Below are 17794 nucleotides of genomic sequence, written 5' to 3' on the forward strand. Positions count from 1 at the left end.
AGAGTAGCCTGAGCAGACTAATGAACCTCCTTTTTCCATTTAATCAGAGAGAGTGAGTTTTATGAGAATAGAAGAATGTTAAGAAGAGACCCTCGAAAAATATCAACATTTAAGGAACAGGCAAAGGGGCACCTGGGTGGCTCAGTCATTAAGCGTCTGCCTTTGGCTCAGGTCATGATCCTAGGTTCTTGGGATCCAGCCCCGCACTGGGCTCCCTGTTCAGTGGGAAGCCTGCTTCTCCCTCTCCCACTCCCCCTGCTTGTGTTCCCTCTCGCTGTGTCTCTCTCTGTCAAATAAATATTAAAATTTATTTAAATTTAAAATTAAATTTTAATAGATAAATTTAAATTTATCTTTTATTATTATATTTATTATATATTATATATTATATTATTATATATAATATAATATATGTTATATATATTATATTTATTAATTTATAAATTAAATTAAATAGATAAAATAAAATTTTAACAGATAAAATAAAAAAAAAAAGGAACAGGCAAAGACCAAAAGACATGGAATTAATTTAAAAAGATGTGATCCTATAAAAATAATTGTATAAAAGAATTTCAGGAATTAGGGAGTGTAGGGAGGCTAGATTAACTTCCATAGAACAAGAACTATAAAGCTGAATGAAATTATTGAAAACAAATTTAGGGCCCTGGAAATTAATAAAAGGCAAAAACAAATTGAGAAGTATTCATTCTTGGAAAACCTGCCACAGCTTCAAATGAGATCAGTGGGGATCCGTGACCTTCTTGGCTGGGCCATTCCGTCACCTCACTGCCACTTCCCAGCACAGTCAACGAGGGCAATTACTTCATCATTGTGTTTGAGAATCCCAGCGGCTTTGCTGAGAAAGTTTGATTTCAGGTGCCGGGTAGAATGGGTGGATGCTAATTTATTGAATAAAAGTGGTAAATCTGATAAAAAATAAATAAGAAATCTTTTATCTTTGCTAGCCCAAGTTTGTGGTCCTGGTTGGAGAAAGTGGCAGTCCATTCAGAAATTCAACAAGGATATCCTATAAATGAGAGAGCCACAGAAAGTCTGGACAAGCAGTCTGCACGTCCCTCACTGTCTGAGAAACTGCATGCATGTGGAGAAGATACTGGAAAAAGCCTATAAAACAGGTGAAGGCAAGAGAGCCCTGAAAATGGGCTGAAATTTGAGTGTACTCCCAAAGTCACACAAATTAAATGGGCAGAGGGTATAGAAGCCTTATGGGCTTAAGGTGTGTGAGCACAATTTCTATTTAGCTCACTGACTCATCACTAGGTATGCAGACACGGGGAAATCCCTAAGGTCTAAGCAGAGATATCAAAAGCCATATACTGCAGTGAAGATAGATTTTGCAGTTTATGTTCAGGTAGTTACTGATTTTTTAATGTTTCAGAAAAATAAGTCAGAATTCACATACAATGCATTATTGAAAACGTGCCATATATATACGAGATATACGGGGGTGGGGGGGAGGGAGGCAGTTAATATAAAATGATGCTGAGTGAACCCAAATGTTGAATTCATCAGACAAAGAATTCAAAAGTAAACTATGCCCAGAGAATTAAAGGAAATGTGATGACAACACCTTAAGAGGGACTCTCACTAGAGAAATAAGAACTATTTAAAAAAGAAATTCTAAAGTTGATATGTACAGTAACTGAAATAAAAATACACTAGATGGGTTCCATAGAAAATCTGAGATGGGAGAAGAGAAAAAAATCAGTATACAGGAAGGAAGATAAATAAAAATCATAAAGAATAGTGAGACAAATATTAGAGGAAAATGAAAGAGTTCCAGAGACCTGCAAGACAGTTCCAGAGAAAGGAGGAGGGGAGAAAGTGACAGAAAAAAAATATTTGAAAAAATAATAGTCAGGGGTTCCGGGGTGGCTCAGATGGTTAAGTGTCTGCCTTCGGCTCAGGTCACGATCCTGGGATCGAGCCCCACATTGGGCTCCCTGCTCTGCTTCTCCTTCTTCCTCTGCCCCTCCCCACTGCTGGTGCTCTTTCTCTCCCTCTCTTTTAAATAAGTAAATAAATTCTTAAAAAATGAAAATAAAATATAAAGAAAAAATAATGCTCAGGAACTTTCCAGACTTGATAAGAAATATTAATCTACTGATCCAAGAACCTCGACAAACACCAAGTATGAAAAATATAATAATAATCATACCTAGAAACACCACAGTCAAAACAAAGAGAAAAATCTTGAAAGCAGCAAGAGGAAATGGCTCGTCACATACAAGGATGCAACAGTATAATTGGCAGTGGGCTTCTCATCAGAAACAGTGAAAGCTGGAAGGCAGTAGAAAGGCATATTCAAAGGGCTGGCAAGAGGGGAAAAAAGATCACCCAAGAATTCTATGTCTAGTAAAAAACTATTCCTCAAAAATGAAGGTTAAATAAAGGTATTCACATTAAACACACACACACACACACACACACACACACAACACAGATCCTAGCATGGACACTGCGTAAGGTTCTCTCTCTCCCCCCCATCCCTCCACCCCTTTCCTCCCACCCCACGTGTGCACATTCTCTCTCTCTCCCTCTCTCTCTAAAAAACAAAAAAAGAAATATCACAAGAGATAAATATTTCATGATAAAAGTGTTAATACAGCAGGAAGATAGAACAATTACTCATGCATGTGCATATAAGAAAAAGTCTCAAAATACATTATGCAAAAAGTTATATTTGAAAAGAGAAATAGATAATTTAATGATTACAGTAACGTATTTGAAAGCTCCTAGACATAAAATCAGCAGGGCTGTAGGACTGAATGACACTACAAACTACATGGTCTAACTGACATGTAGAATATTCCATACAGTAGCAGAATATGCACACTTTCCAAATACAAATGGAAAATTCTTCATTTATGAATTTATGCAATATTCTAAAACATAAAACTAAAGTCCCTATACATTGAAAAGAACTGAATTGGTACAAAGTTTGTTCTCTAATCACAACTAAATCAAATTGGAAATTAACCTAAAAATTTTTGTAAATCTTTAAATATTTGGGGGATTAAACAATGCACTTCTAAATAACCCACATTTTGAAGAAAAATCATGAGTAATTAGAAGACATCTTTAATTGAATTAAAATGAATATAATTTTTGATGCAACTAAATCAGTAATTAGAAGGAAATTTAATACTTTATATGCTTATATTCGAATTAAAGAACTAATTAAGCTTCTATCTTAAGAAGTTACAAAAAGAGGGGCACCTGGGTGCTGTGGTAAGTGACTGACTCTTGGTTTCAGCTCAGGTCGTGATCTCAGGATCCTGAGATTGAGCCTCCCCACTAGGCTCTGTGCTCAGTGCAGAGTCTGCTTAAGATTCTCTCTCCCTCTCCCTCTGCCTCTGCTCCTCCCGTTCCCCCCAATTATCTCTTTCTCTCTCTCTCTCTCATAAATAAATAAATCTTTAAAAAAAAATAAGTTACAAAAAGAAAAGCTTTTCCTTCCAAAGAAGGATGAAATAACTAGTATCAGCTGAAATCCATAAAATGGAAAAAAGAAAATTAAACAAATCAGAAGTTAATTCTTTGAAAAGAAAAAAATGATAAACTTCTTTGCTATCTGGCAATGAAACTAAACACAAAAGAGATCAAACTACATGATTCCATTTGTATAAAGCTTAAAAACAGCTAGAACAAATCTATAGGGCTAGGAGTAAGAATAATGATTGCCTTTGTGGATGAGAGAATAGTGATTAGAAAGAGGCATGTAAGAAAACTTGTAGGAGTCTATAATAATTTCTTGCAGTGGTTGTTGTAGATTGCAGTTACATTGGTGTGTCCACACTTTAAAAATTTATGAAACTATACACTTATGAACTATGCACATTTCTGCACATGTGTTATACTTTCATAAATATTTTGTTAAAATTACAAAACACATGGTTTTAAAGAAGAATAACACAATTGAAGAGAGAAAAAAAGAACTGGACAGAGAAAAGCTATACAACATCCAAGAGCGACAAAGAGCTGGGAACAGGAAAGAGAGATTAAAAGATAGGCCATTAAAAATCATAGAAAATTTATCAAAGTGACCACCTTAAATAATCCTGTAACTACCACAGATATTTTAATGAGTAGTTGTTAATCTGCCCATGAAGCAAACACCAAGACCAGACAGCTTTATGGATATGTTCCATCTATCTAAAAAAACAGAAAAGTTTAGTCTTCCATATCTTTCCAGAGAATAAAAGAGAGACATTGTACACATTAATGCAAACTTGACATATGACACACAGACCAATGGAAAACAGGACAGACAGAATGGACTCTTCAATAAATGCACTGTGACAACTGGGAACCAAAGTTAGGAGGGGATAGAATTAAGCAGAGAAGACAAAACAATCTCAGAACTTAAATACAATGTTGTTTCATAGTTTTCTCCAAAAGCAAGTATTCTCATTGTTATTTTCATAATTTTGGCTCTACTTCAGCACTGCAGGTAGATCAGTATACTCAGACATAAATCCAATACGTAGAGTAAGGAAACCACTTTGGCAGTCACTGAATCATTGCTGGAGTACCATTCAAGGTAGTTGTCATTGTCGGAACATTATTTTTCTCCCAGGCGAATATTCAATCAAGAATCCTTCTGGACCTGGTTTCATTATATTTTGTACTGGAATACTGTATCCGTAGTGCTGTGTGTTTAGGACAGCTTTGCCATCACCATGATTCGGCAGTTCCTCAGATACCTCGCCATAGCTGGCTGAGTGTCTGTGGGACAGAGACCTCCTGTGATCACACCTTAGGGTATCTGAGCTCTAGGAGAATTACTTGAACTGGTTTACACGAAAGCTGTGGCTTCCAATCAGAATAATATGTAGTTTTACAAGAAAACTACACCTCTTAATACATACAAAGAATAAAAAGAAGCTGTAAGTAATGAATAACTGAAGGCAAGTTACAGTTTCTGATTTGGAGACTAGTGAGACATGAAAGGATTATATTTCTGTTTAAATTTCATGGCCTCACTATCTGTAGAGAAGAAAACAAGAAAACTAACGGGTTTTCATCTATGGAGAAAAGAGTCAACCCCTGCATGATTGTTACAGTTTGATTTTTATTCAAAACAGCTGTAATTTAGTTATTTAAAAAAATTATTATGTGTGATATCTGCAAAACAAACAGATAAAAACCCTAGAACTGCCTGTCACTTATTGCCCATGGAATTTTAATTCAATTAGGTTACATTTCAGTCCATTCATCAAAGAAGATGCCATTTACATTTTGGGAGAGAGAAGCCTTATCAAATATAATATTAAAGAAGTTCATCTCAAAACCCTCATGGCCCTTGTCAGGTCCTGTTGGATGGAAGAACCACTCCAGATCCTCACAGGGTATGCCTGGGTATACAATTCAGGGAAGGCTGTCACTTAATCAAGGCAACCTTGGAGAAAACACAGAGGAACTGCTCTTTGTGAGCCTGGCAGCTAAGCAAACAATCGTTCTACTTCTTAAAAAGGATGTGACAAAATTGGTCAAGGCCATTCTGAAGTTTGCAGAACTACAGTGTTTGCACAAAGGGCAAACACCTGAGCTCTGTTATAAATGAAACATCAGTTGGGCTTTGGAGGACTGGTGGGCACATGTGAAGATACAGACATGCCTAGAGCAAATTAGGCATTAGGGCAGGCCCTTGACCTCCTGGCACAAAAGCAGCAAGGCTAACTTTGTCTCGACTGAAGGGACAGTAAGCTGCCAAATCCCTCCAAATTCACAGTGCTGCTTGCATCATTGTCTTCCCCTTCACTTCGCTGCCACCGCCTGAGCTCAGGCCCTCATTGGCTTTTCTTCACCATATTGGTTTGGAATACGGTCATGGTCTCATTCCTGTTATTGCTACCATCCATACAACTGCTGAAATAGTTTATACTAGAGTTCATGTTCCACATTCTGATCATGTTTTATCTGTTGCCCAAAAACATTCCATGGTTCCTGATGCCTCTCTTTATTCCTTCATACCATATCCTCATGTTCTAGTAGTGTAGTCTCTCACTGTATTCTCCCCAAATGGGATTACTTAAAGCATGAATGTGACTGGAAGGTCCTTGTCTTCCTTGCAAGTCAAAAATCTACTCATCCTTTAAGACTTATTTCATTTGCCTTCTTTTGTCTATTTCCCTGACAGCCTCCAAAGCCCAGACTCCCTCACTTCTTTATCTGTAAAGCTGATCATACAGCTTTGATCAAGTCTTTCTCTTTATTTGGAATGCCCTCTCTTGCCTGTATATTCTCACCATCCTTAAAGATCCATCAAAACAGCCATCATCATCTTCATGCACATTAAGTAGGAAGGATCACCACTGAATAACAGTAACACTGAATCACAATGGCGATCCTTCCTACATAATGGTTTCTCTCTTACTCCTTCTCTCCTCCTCTCTCTCCCCCCCTTTCTCTCATTTGATCCCTCAAAGCATTTGATGCTTTTAATATGGCCCCTTATAGTACTTGCTATAATCATACAAAAAACATCAGTATACCTAGATTTATCTGTTTGAGGGCAGAGATTGGGTTTTACAGTTATGTGTACTCATTAATAATGAATAGATGCCTCTCTGGCCGAAAGGATGTATGTCTATCTATATCTATGTATAAATAGATATAAATAAACATACATATATTTATATGTACATAATTTTATATACACGAATTTATTAAAATTTAACTTATATACAGAATATATAATTTATAGATAATAAAATATATAACTTTGTTGTAATTTTCACATAACCAATTCTCAGAAAATACTCTGATTTTTTTGCCAAACTCTTGTACCCATAACCAAACTATGCCTGCAATTAATGAGCAAGAATATTTCTGACATGAATGTTTGCTGATATTTTGTTTATGTTAAGAGGATGAAAGTGGGGCGCCTGGGTGGCTCCGTTGGTTAAGCGACTGCCTTCGGCTCAGGTCATGATCCTGGAGTCCCGGGATCGAGTCCCGCATCGGGCTCCCTGCTCGGCGGGGAGTCTGCTGCTCCCTCTGACCCTCCCCCCTCTCATGTGCTCTCTCTCTCTCGCTCATTCTCTCTCTCTCAAATAAATAAATAAAATCTTTAAAAAAAAAAAAAGAGAATGAAAGTGAAACAAGGTAGAAGTAGGTTGGAACTCTACTCATTTTTCAATGACATGAGTGACTTCCTAGCTGATTTGAGTAACAGTTGAACACTGGGAAAATATTTTCTCAATCTTTTGTGCTATTTACAATGTAACAGTTACAGACATGACATACTTTCTTTTTTTTTTTTAAAGATTTTTTATTTATTTATTTGAGAGAGAGAGAATGAGAGATAGAGAGCACAAGTGGGAGGAGGGTCAGAGGGAGAAACAAGACTCCCCACTGAGCAGGGAGCCCGATGTGGGACTCGATCCCGGGACTCCAGGATCATGACCTGAGCTGGAAGGCAGTCGCTTAACCAACTGAGCCACCCAGGCGCCCCGACATGACATACTTTCAAGTTTAATCTGTACTATCATCGTTTTCAGTGTAACATTCTTAAATCTAGACAATCAACAAACAATAAGTGACCCCCTGATCTGTAGTGTTTGCCTATTTCCATGGTGTAAGTTCTCGCAGCACGGCTGATTTCAGACTATAAACATAATGCCACTCAGGGCGAAGTTAGAAAGCTATGTGCAGGAGCATGTGATTATTTCCACTCTAGAGATTCAATAGATAAAAATAACATTCAAGTACAAAGACAACAGTAAAATGCAGAAAAATTATGGAATGATGATTTCTGAGCATCCTTTTAATATAACTTATTCAAAGGTATGTTTATAATTTAATGGGTTTTTTAAATTTTTATTTATTTATTTGACACACAGAGAGAGAGAACAAGCCCATGGAGGGGCAGAGGGAGAGGGAGAAGTAGACTCCCTGCTAAGCAGAGAGCCCGACGTGGGGCTTGATCCCAGGACCCCGGGATCATGATCTGAGCTGAAGGCAGACCTGAGCCACCCAGGCTCCCCTATAATTTAATGTTTAACATGACTGTGTTAGGGCGCCTGGGTGGCTCAGTTGGTTAAGCCACTGCCTTTGGCTCAGGTCATGATCCCGGAGTCCCGGGATCGAGTCCCGCATCAGGCTCCCTGCTCAGCAGGGAGTCTGCTTCTCCCTCTGACTCCCCCCTCTCGTGCTTTCTCTCTATCTCATTCTCTCTCTCAAATAAAGAAATAAAATCTTTAAAAAAAAAAAAAAAAACCATGACTGTGTTAAACCAGCTAACAAAACTCCTGAAAATTTAACAATTGACTCTTAGGAGACTGTTCAAGTTACCTTCAACATACCACTGAATTACTGTTGTTCCAGACAGTATACGAGGCACTATGCGGATATACCATAGGTGCTCAAAATCTTTCACTAATTTAAACATAATTTGATGATTTGGCATACATTGGAGCAGAGCTTATCATCTCTAGGCCCTGCCAGGACATTTTCAAAGACAAGTACAAGATCTGAATTTTCTCTAGGATCCATGACCTGAGGAGTGTCAGGTCACCACTAACTTCCTAAGACTTCACGCTGACTTGGAGATTGCAGGGAGAGGGAGAGAAACAGTCTTCTCCATCAGTTACCTTAAAACCAGCATAGCCATAGGCTTCCCACAAATACAGCAGCAAATTAGCCCTGTGTCCTTGCAGGACTCCTGATAATCACATGTTGCTTGAAGTTTCTTGGTACTATTTTTGGATTATCACTGGGAGTCCTAAATACCATAGGCCTCAGACATTTGAGTTCAGAGGGTTCCAAGGATAGTATATAATTTGTTAAAATTTTGCAACCAGCAGACCTAGACCTATATTAAAATCCCATTTTACCCTTATGAGTTTTGTAATCTTTTTTTTTTTAATTTTATTTTATTGTGTTATGTTAGTCACCATACATCATTAGTTTTTGATGTAGTGATCCACAATTCATTATTTTCATATAACACCCAGTGCTCCATGCAGTACGTGCCCTCCTTAATACCCATCACCGGGCCAACCCATCCCCCCATGCCCCTCCCCTCCAAAACCCTCAGTTTGTTCTCAGAGTCGACAGTCTCTCATCTTAAGTAACTCATTAACCTAAGTGACTTCCTCACTTACTGAGAACAAAACTCTTACAAGAAATCAGTTTAGGGGCGCCTGGGCGGCTCAGTCGGTTAAGTGTCTGCCTTCGGCTTGAGTCATGATCCCAGAGTCCTGGGATCAAGCCCCACATCAGGCTCCTTGCTCTGCAGGGAGCCTGCTTCTCCCTCTCCTCCCTGCTTGTATTCTCTCACTCTCTCTCCAATGAATAAATAGAATCTTAAAAACAAAAAAAAAAGAGAGAGAAGAAATCAGTTTAAAAAAATCAACTAGGTACAAATGATGCAGGCCCAGGGATTCAGGTTTTTAATAGATTGGGTATATGCAAGAATACTATGGTATCCCAACCACCCCACCCCCAACACCAAAACATTGTTTTTATTAAGGGAGAAAACATTTCATTTGTCACTCCCAATGATCTCTCTCTCCACTTCCTCATCACCCATACCCTTTACTATCTAGATAACACGTTTCATTTAATTAAATGTGGTTGTGCCTTGTCTTTTAATTGCTTAGTATTTGTATATCTTGCTTCCCCACTTCATCTTGCTTACCACCTCACATCCCATGTCCACGCCAGGCTAGATTGTAATTTCCTGAGCACTGGGATCTAGCATAAAAATTGCTTATAGACTTTCAGCAGCTTATAGTATCTGATAAAGGTTTAGACACATGGGCATCAATAATTATCTGCAAAAAATTGATTCCCCAATCCTGGGGCAGAAGTAAAAGTACTCCTAAATAAATCCTTTAGGTTCTGTGAGCTAGAGTGGTGACTCTTGGAGAATATCTAGTTTCATTTCCAAGGAAGCTGAAGGTAATGATCTTGGATAAGAGGTTGTCTCACTTGCTTCATTACCCAACAAATCAGAAGTATAGCAGAACACATAACCCCAACTCCGAATCCTTTCTCCTTGGCAACTAAACCTCATCACCATAGAGGCAATGACCCAACATAGATTTTATAAGAAAGATAAATTAATATTTTCCTCACCTTTTCCTTTTCTTACCTTGATCTCTCCCTACATACTATAAGAAATATCAAGAAGAATTTAAAACAATAATCTGCACTTCATAGGCATATATAAATGAGGAATAGTGTTATATGAGAGGAAAGACTTTCTGATGGTTTTCACATTAATTAAAAAAAATCAAAACTGAATATGATGAACCTGCTGATAAAAATATAATTTACATACAGTCTACTTGCAACAAGTAATAATCTATGATGCTAATACTTCCAACCATGTTCCTGAGCATCTTCAAAAAATTAAAAGTAAATCACATTCTGTTATTAAAGTTTACATACAAATTCACAAGGCTAATTTTATTTTTCATTTTTTTTATTGTGATATGATTTACTCATAATACAATCTAACTTCCCCCTATTTAATAAGCCTTAATAATCAAAGGCATCCATGTGATCACCAAGAGAAGATACAGAATATCTCCATGATTCCAATAAGTTTTCTAACAATCCTTTGTAGCCAAATCTCTCCCAAAAGGAATTACTTTCTGACCAAACAAAGGCTTGCTTTACCTTTTCTAGAACCCTACATATTCGGGATCATACAATGTATACCGTTGTCTCTAGCTTTTTTAACTCAGAACAATGTCTATGAGATCTAACCATATTTGTGTGTATCAGTAGTTTGTTCTTTTAATTGATGAGTAGTATTAGGCAATGAACATAAGTTTATCCTCCTCTTGATGGACATTTAAATTGTTTCCAGGTTTTGACTATTATGCATAAAGCCATAGAAAATATTCCTGCAAAAGTCATATTGTACAGATAAGCTTTCCTTTCTCTTAAATATATTTATTGGAGTGGAATTGCTAAACTTTAGGACAGATATATCATTAATGTTGTAAGAAACTGGAAAACATCCTCCAAAGTGGTTGTACCTCTTCTGCACTCCCACCAACAACGGATGGAAGTTTCAGTAGCTCCATATCCCTGTCATTTGGTGTTGTCAGACTGGTGTTTAGCCTCCTAGTTGGTGTGAAATGATTTCAAACTATTGTTTTATTTTATGTTTACTGCTGACTAATGATGTTGAACGTCTGTTCACGTGCCTAGTGGCCATTCTTATATCTTCTTTGGTGAAATGTCTGCTCAATATTTTTGGTTACTAATTTTTTTTTTTTATTGTGGAAATTTTACATACTACAAAATACACCATTTTAATCACCCTTAAGTGTACAATTCAGTCATATTAATTATATTCACAATGTTGTGCAACTACCACCACCATCTACTTCCCAAACTATTTCATGAATCCACAGAAACTCTATAACCACTAGGCATTAACATTTCATCTTCTGTTTCCTTCAGCCCCTGGTAACATCTAATATAGTTTTTGTCTCTACGATTTTGCCTATTCTAGTTATTTCATATGAGTGGAATCATATAATATTTTTCCTTTTGTGTCTAGCTTATTTCACTTAACATAATGTTTTCAAGGTTCATCCATGGTGTGGCATGTATCAGAACTTCATTCCTTTCCTTGGCTAAAAAATATTCCATTGTACATATCATATTTTGTTTATCCATTCATCTGTTGATGGACATTTGCCTTGTTTCTACTTTTTGGCTATTGTTAATAATGCTGCAGTGAACACTGATATATAAGTATCTGAGTTCCTGTTTTCTTTTATACGGGGTATATGACTAGAAATTGCTGACTCGTGTGGTTATTCTATTTTTAGCTTTTTGAGGAACCAGCAAACTGCTTCCTATAGCAATTGCACCATTGGACATTCCCACCAGTAATGTATGAGGTGCCAATTTCTCTACAACCTCACCAACAGTCATGATTTCATTACTATTATTATTTTTACCAATCTTATGGGCATAAAGTGTTATCTCACTGTGATTTTGATTTTCATTCCCCTAAAGATTGATGATGTTGAACATATTTTCATGTTCTTATTGGTCCTTTGTGTATCTTCTTTGGAGAAACATCTATTCAATTCCTCTACCAATTTTTTTAATATGTCTTTTTGTTGTTCAGTCACAGAAGTTCCTTGTACAATCTGGACGTTACAATACACAATTTGTAAATATTTTCTCCCATTCTGTAGGTTGTCTTTTCATTTTCTTAATAATGTCCTTTGATGCACAAATGTTTTCAATTTTAACAAAGCCCAATTTATCTTGTTGTTGTTGCCTATATTTTGAGGTCATAATTAAGAATCCATTGTCAAATTCAAAGTTATTAAGATTTTCCCTTATGTCTTCTAAGATTTTTATGATTTTAGCTCTAACATTTAGGTCATTGCCCAATTTGAGTTAATTTCTGTATGTAGCATGAAGCAGGGGTCCAAATTCATTCGTTTGCATGGGGAAATTCAGTTGTCCCAGGCCTATTTTTTGAAGATACTGTTCTTCCCACATTGAAAAGAACTGGCACCCTTGTCAAAAATTAAATGACCATAGATGCACAGGTTTATTTCTAGACTTGCAATTGTATTCCATTGGTCAACATGTATATCTCTATTCCAGTACCACACTGTTTTGATTATAGTAGCTTTGTAGTAACTTTTGAAATTGGAAAGTAGGGATCCAACAAATTTGTTCTTCTTTTTCAAGATTGTTTTGGCTGTTTGGTGTTCAGTGGAATTCCATAAAATCTTGACGATTGGTTTTTCCATTTCTTCAAAAAGGCTGTTGGAATTTTGATAGAAATTGCAGTGACTCCATAGATAGGTTTGGGTAACACTGATATCTTAACAAGATTAAATCTTCCTACCCATGAATATAGGACTTCTTCAGTTTATTTCAGAAATATATTGTAGTTTTCAGTGTATAAATCTTTATCTCCTTCATCAAATTATTCCTAACAGTTTATTTTTACATACTACTACAAATAGAATTTCTTTCTTAATTCTCTTTTCAGCTCATTCTTTGCAGGTGTACAGAAGTACAAGTGATTTTTTATGTTGATATTATACCCTACAACTTTGCTGAATTCATTTATGATCTCTAATAGCTTTTTTTTTGTAGATTATTTGGGACTTTATATAGAGAGGATCACATTAGCCGATACAGAGATAGTTTTACTTTTCTTTCTAATTTTGATATTTTTTTTTAACTTGTCTAATTGCTCTGACTACAACTTCCAGTACAGTGTTGAATGGCTTTGGGCATCTTTGTCTTGTTCCTGATCAGGCAGTTTTCAGTCTTTCACGATTGATGTCATCTGTGAGTTTTTATTATGTTGAGGAAGTTTCTTTCTATTCCTAGTTTTCTGAGCTTGTTTTATTTATTTTTTATTTCTTTTTAGGCATTGGTTAAATATATTTTTATACATTATTCCTTTTGCTTAACAAAAATATCTCAATGCATAGTCCATATATTTAAGAATTTTTACACACTGGTTGTTTCCATTAAGACAATGCTTTCAAAAGTGCCTAATCCCAAAAGAGAAAGTAATTCATAACGCACCAACGTTACGGCCTATCATGATTCTCAACCAGGCTACTCCCTGGGACATTTAAATCCGAAATTTTTTGAAGCAGGACCCAAGTTCTAAAGTTCTCAGATGATTCCAATGGGCAACCAGGGCTGAGAAACATTATCCAAAATATGCTCAGTGACGAAGCCAAGAGTCCCACCTTTGATCTGCTTCTGACACTGCACAGGGACACGGGTCTCTGTGGTGCCTTTTGGGTCTGTGCTAACATCTTCGTCATCGATGTTGATCTCCTCGGTGATTACATCTGGTCCCAGCTTGGCCATGTACAACATGCTGATTCTTTTCAATGTTTTATTTGCTTTATTTAGCTTTGTCGCCAGAGCTTCAGCACTCTCTCAACAAGTCTTCTCTATTTCAAGATGGTTCTGCATAAAATTGACTTCCTCTCTAACCATGTGAGAAATTTTCTGAAATTCCTCCAGTTTTTTAACAGCTTCATCTCGTTCTTGCCTAATTTTGTCACATTTCTCCTTTGTTTTCTGGTTCTCTGCTCTGAGGTCTTCATATTCACCTATGGTTTGCTCCTTCAGACTGGTGATGGGCTGCAGCTGCTTCTCCTCATCCGTGCTGTTCATTTTGGCAAGTGGGGCCAGGAATAAAGGAAAGGAGGGAGAGGCGAGGGGTGCAGTGGGGGGAGGGGGCCTGAGCTTGTTTTATTATGAAAGGTGTTGGATTTTGTAAAGGGCCTTTTATTTTTTTTCAACTGAGATAATCATGTACTTATTTTCCTTCATCCTATTAATGTGGTATATTAAATTGATTGATTTTATTATTTTGAACCATTTTTGCATTACTGGGATAAATCCCACTTGGTTGTAGTGCATCATCCTTTTATTATGCTATTGGGTCTGATGTGTTAGTATTTTGTTGAGACTTTTTGCATCTATACTCATAAGGGATATTTGCCTATTATATTCTTCTAATGTTTTTATCTGGTTTTGATATAGTTATGCTGGCCTCATAGAATGAGTTGAAAGTATTCCCACCTCTTCAATTTTTTCTGGAAGAGTTTGAGAAGGATTGGTGTTAATTCTTCTTTAAATGTTTGGTAAAGTTCACCAGTGAAGTCATCTGGTCCTGGACTTCTCACTCTTGGAAAGTTTTCACTCTTGATTTTATCTTTTTTTTTTTTTTTTTTTTTGGTTGAACTTCTGTTGAGATTTTAGTTCAAAAAATTTTTTTCTAATTTTCCTTAAGATTTCTCATTTGGCTCAATAATCATTTGGAATTGCATTGTTTCATTTCCATGACTCTGGGGATTTCCAAATATCATTGGGGATTGTCCGAGCTACCTTTCTGGTGTTGATTTCTAGTTTAATTCCAGTTGGTTTGAGAACATATTTTTTATGATTTCTATTCTTTTAAATTTTAGTTGTGTCTCATGGGCAAGAATGTGTTCTATCTTGGTTAATGTTCCATGTGAGTTTGAGATAAAAGTGTTTCTGTTTTGTGAAGGAGTATTCTATAAATGTCAATTAGATCAAGTTGACTGATAGTGCTGATCAGTTCAACTATATTCTTAATGATTTTCTGTCTGCTTGATCTGTCAATTACTGAAAAAGAAGTATTGGTGTCTCCAACTATGGTAGTGAATTTGTGAATTTCTCCTTTCACTTCCCTCAACTTTTGCCTCATGAGTTTTGACACTATGCTGTCAGATGCATACACATTTAAGATTATTATTTCTTCTTAGACAACTGACCTTTTATTATTATGTGAAACCCTGCTTTTACCCAACAATTCTTCTTGTTCTGAAATCTGCTTTGTTTGAATTAATATAGCTACTCCAGCTTTCTTTTGATTAGTGGTAATATGGTACATCTTTCTCCATCCCTTTACTAATATCCTATCTAAGTACTTATAATTAAACTGAATTTCTTTTTTTTTTCACATTAACATTCTTAGTTTATTGATCCTCTCGTGAAAAATCTGCACAACCACCACAGATATAGTCACTGCAGCATCTTTACTCCTTCTGTTGTCCAATCTCCAGCTCACTTCTTTTTGCCAGCACCAACATTGGTTTTTGCAGTCCCCCTGACTTTCTTCATTCTGTTCTTGCATTCCTTTTGCTGTTTTCTTGATGTCTTTTTCTTCTCGTACAGGCCATGTCTTGCAAGTCTGTGTTTGGGTTCATTTTTCTTTGCATAATCCAAGGAATCATAAATCATGCCAAAGCCGGTTGTCTTGCCACCACCAATATGGGTTCTGAATCCAAACACAAATATGACATCTGGTGTGGTCTTGTACATTTTGGCTAGTTTTTCCCGAATTTCTGTCTTAGGTACTGTTGCATTTCCGGGGTGAAGAACATCAATGACCATCTGTTTCAGCTGAAGTAGTTGGTTAGTCATGAACCTCCTGGTCCAGATAGTTACTGTGTTGTTCATGATGGCAGCCAAGCTTTAAGCAGCCGGGGAGGAAAAGAGTTAAACTGAATTTCTTGTAGACAAAACATAGTTTTGTCTTATTTTATCTATTTTGACATTCTGTCTTTTAATTGACGTATTTAGACTGCTCATATTTAAAGTGATACTGACATAGTTAGATTGCTATCTACCATATTTGTAACTGTTTTGTATTTATGGTATTTATTTATTTCTATCTTTTCCTTCACTTTTTTCTTTTTTTTCTTTTCAATTGAGCACCTTATGATTTCATTTTATCTCTTTTTAAAAAAAAAATTTAGTAGTTTCTCAATCCTAAAATTCGTATGGAATCAGAAAAGACCCCTAATCACCAAGAAAATGTTGAAAAAGAAAAACAAAGCTGGGGGGCATCACGTTGCCCGATTTCAAGTTAGATTACAAAGCAACAATCACCAAGACAGCATGGTATTGGCACAAAAACAGACATATAGACCAATGGAACAGAATAGAGAGCCCAGATATGGACCCTCAACTCTATGGTCAAATAATCTTCGACAAAGTGGGAAAAAATATGTACTGGAAAAAAGATCATCTCTTCAATAAATGGTGCTGGGAAAATTGGACAGCCACATGCAGAAGAATGAAACTTGACCATTCTCTAACACCATACACAAAGATAAACTCAAAATGGATGAAAGACCTCAATGTGAGACAGGAACCCATCAAAATCCTAGAGGAGAACATAGGCAGTAACCTCTTCAACATTGGCCACAGCAACTTCTTTCAAGATACATCTCCAAAGGCTAGCGAAACAAAAGCAAAAATGAAATTTTGGAACTTCGGGCGCCTGAGTGGCTCAGTTGGTTAAGCGACTGCCTTCAGCTCAGGTCATGATCCTGGCGTCCCGGGATCGAGTCCCGCACCAGACTCCCTGCTTGGCAGGGAGTCTGCTTCTCCCTCGGACCCTCCCCCCTCTCATGCTCTCTCTCTATCTCATTCTCTCTCTCAAATAAATACATAAAATCTTTAAAAAAAAAAGAAATTTTGGAACTTCATCAAGTTAAAAAGCTTCTGCACAACAAAGGAAACAGTCAACAAAACAAAGAGGCAATCCACAGAATGGGAGAAGATATTTGCAAATGACACTACAGACAAAGTTCTGATTTCCAAGATCTATAAAGAACTTCTCAAACTCAACACCCAAAAAACAAATAATCAAGTCAAAAAATGGGCAGAAGACATGAAAAGACACTTATCAAAGGAAGACATACAAATGGCTATCAGACACATGAAAAAAATGTTCATCATCATTAGCCATCAGGGAAATTCAAATCAAAACCACATTGAGATACCACCTTACACCAGTTAGAATGGCAAAAATTGACAAGGCAAGGAACAACAAATGTTGGAGAGGTTGTGGAGAAAGGGGAACCCTCTTACACTGTTGGTGGGAATGCAAGTTGGAACAGCCACTTTGGAAAACAGTGTGGAGGTTCCTCAAAAAATTTAAAATAGAGCTACCCTATAACCCAGCAATTGTACTCCTGGGTATTTACCCCAAAGGCACAGATGTAGTGAAAAGAAAGGCCATATGCACCCCAATGTTCATAGCAGCAATGTCCACAATAGGCAAATTGTGGAAAGAGCTGACATGCCCTTCAACAGATGAATGGATAAAGAAGATGTGGTCCATATATACAGTGGAATATTACTCAGCCATCAGAAAGGATGAATACCCAACTTTTACATCAATATGGATGGGACTGGAGGAGATGATGCTAAGTGAAATAAGTCAAGCAGACAAAGTCAATTATCATATGATTTCACTTATTTG

At 36.8% G+C, this 17794-nt stretch overlaps 1 pseudogene; it reads right to left on the bottom strand.

Annotated features, from left to right (window-relative positions):
- Window positions 1–15585: 15585 nt before the first annotated feature.
- Window positions 15586–15981, bottom strand: LOC114211407 (small ribosomal subunit protein eS24 pseudogene; annotated as a pseudogene).
- Window positions 15982–17794: the final 1813 nt, after the last annotated feature.

This window comes from Eumetopias jubatus, unplaced genomic scaffold, assembly GCF_037043125.1.
Source record: "Eumetopias jubatus isolate StellerSeaLion01/CBP00866 unplaced genomic scaffold, mEumJub1_p1.0 scaffold_13, whole genome shotgun sequence".
In the NCBI taxonomy this organism is placed as follows: domain Eukaryota; kingdom Metazoa; phylum Chordata; class Mammalia; order Carnivora; family Otariidae; genus Eumetopias; species Eumetopias jubatus.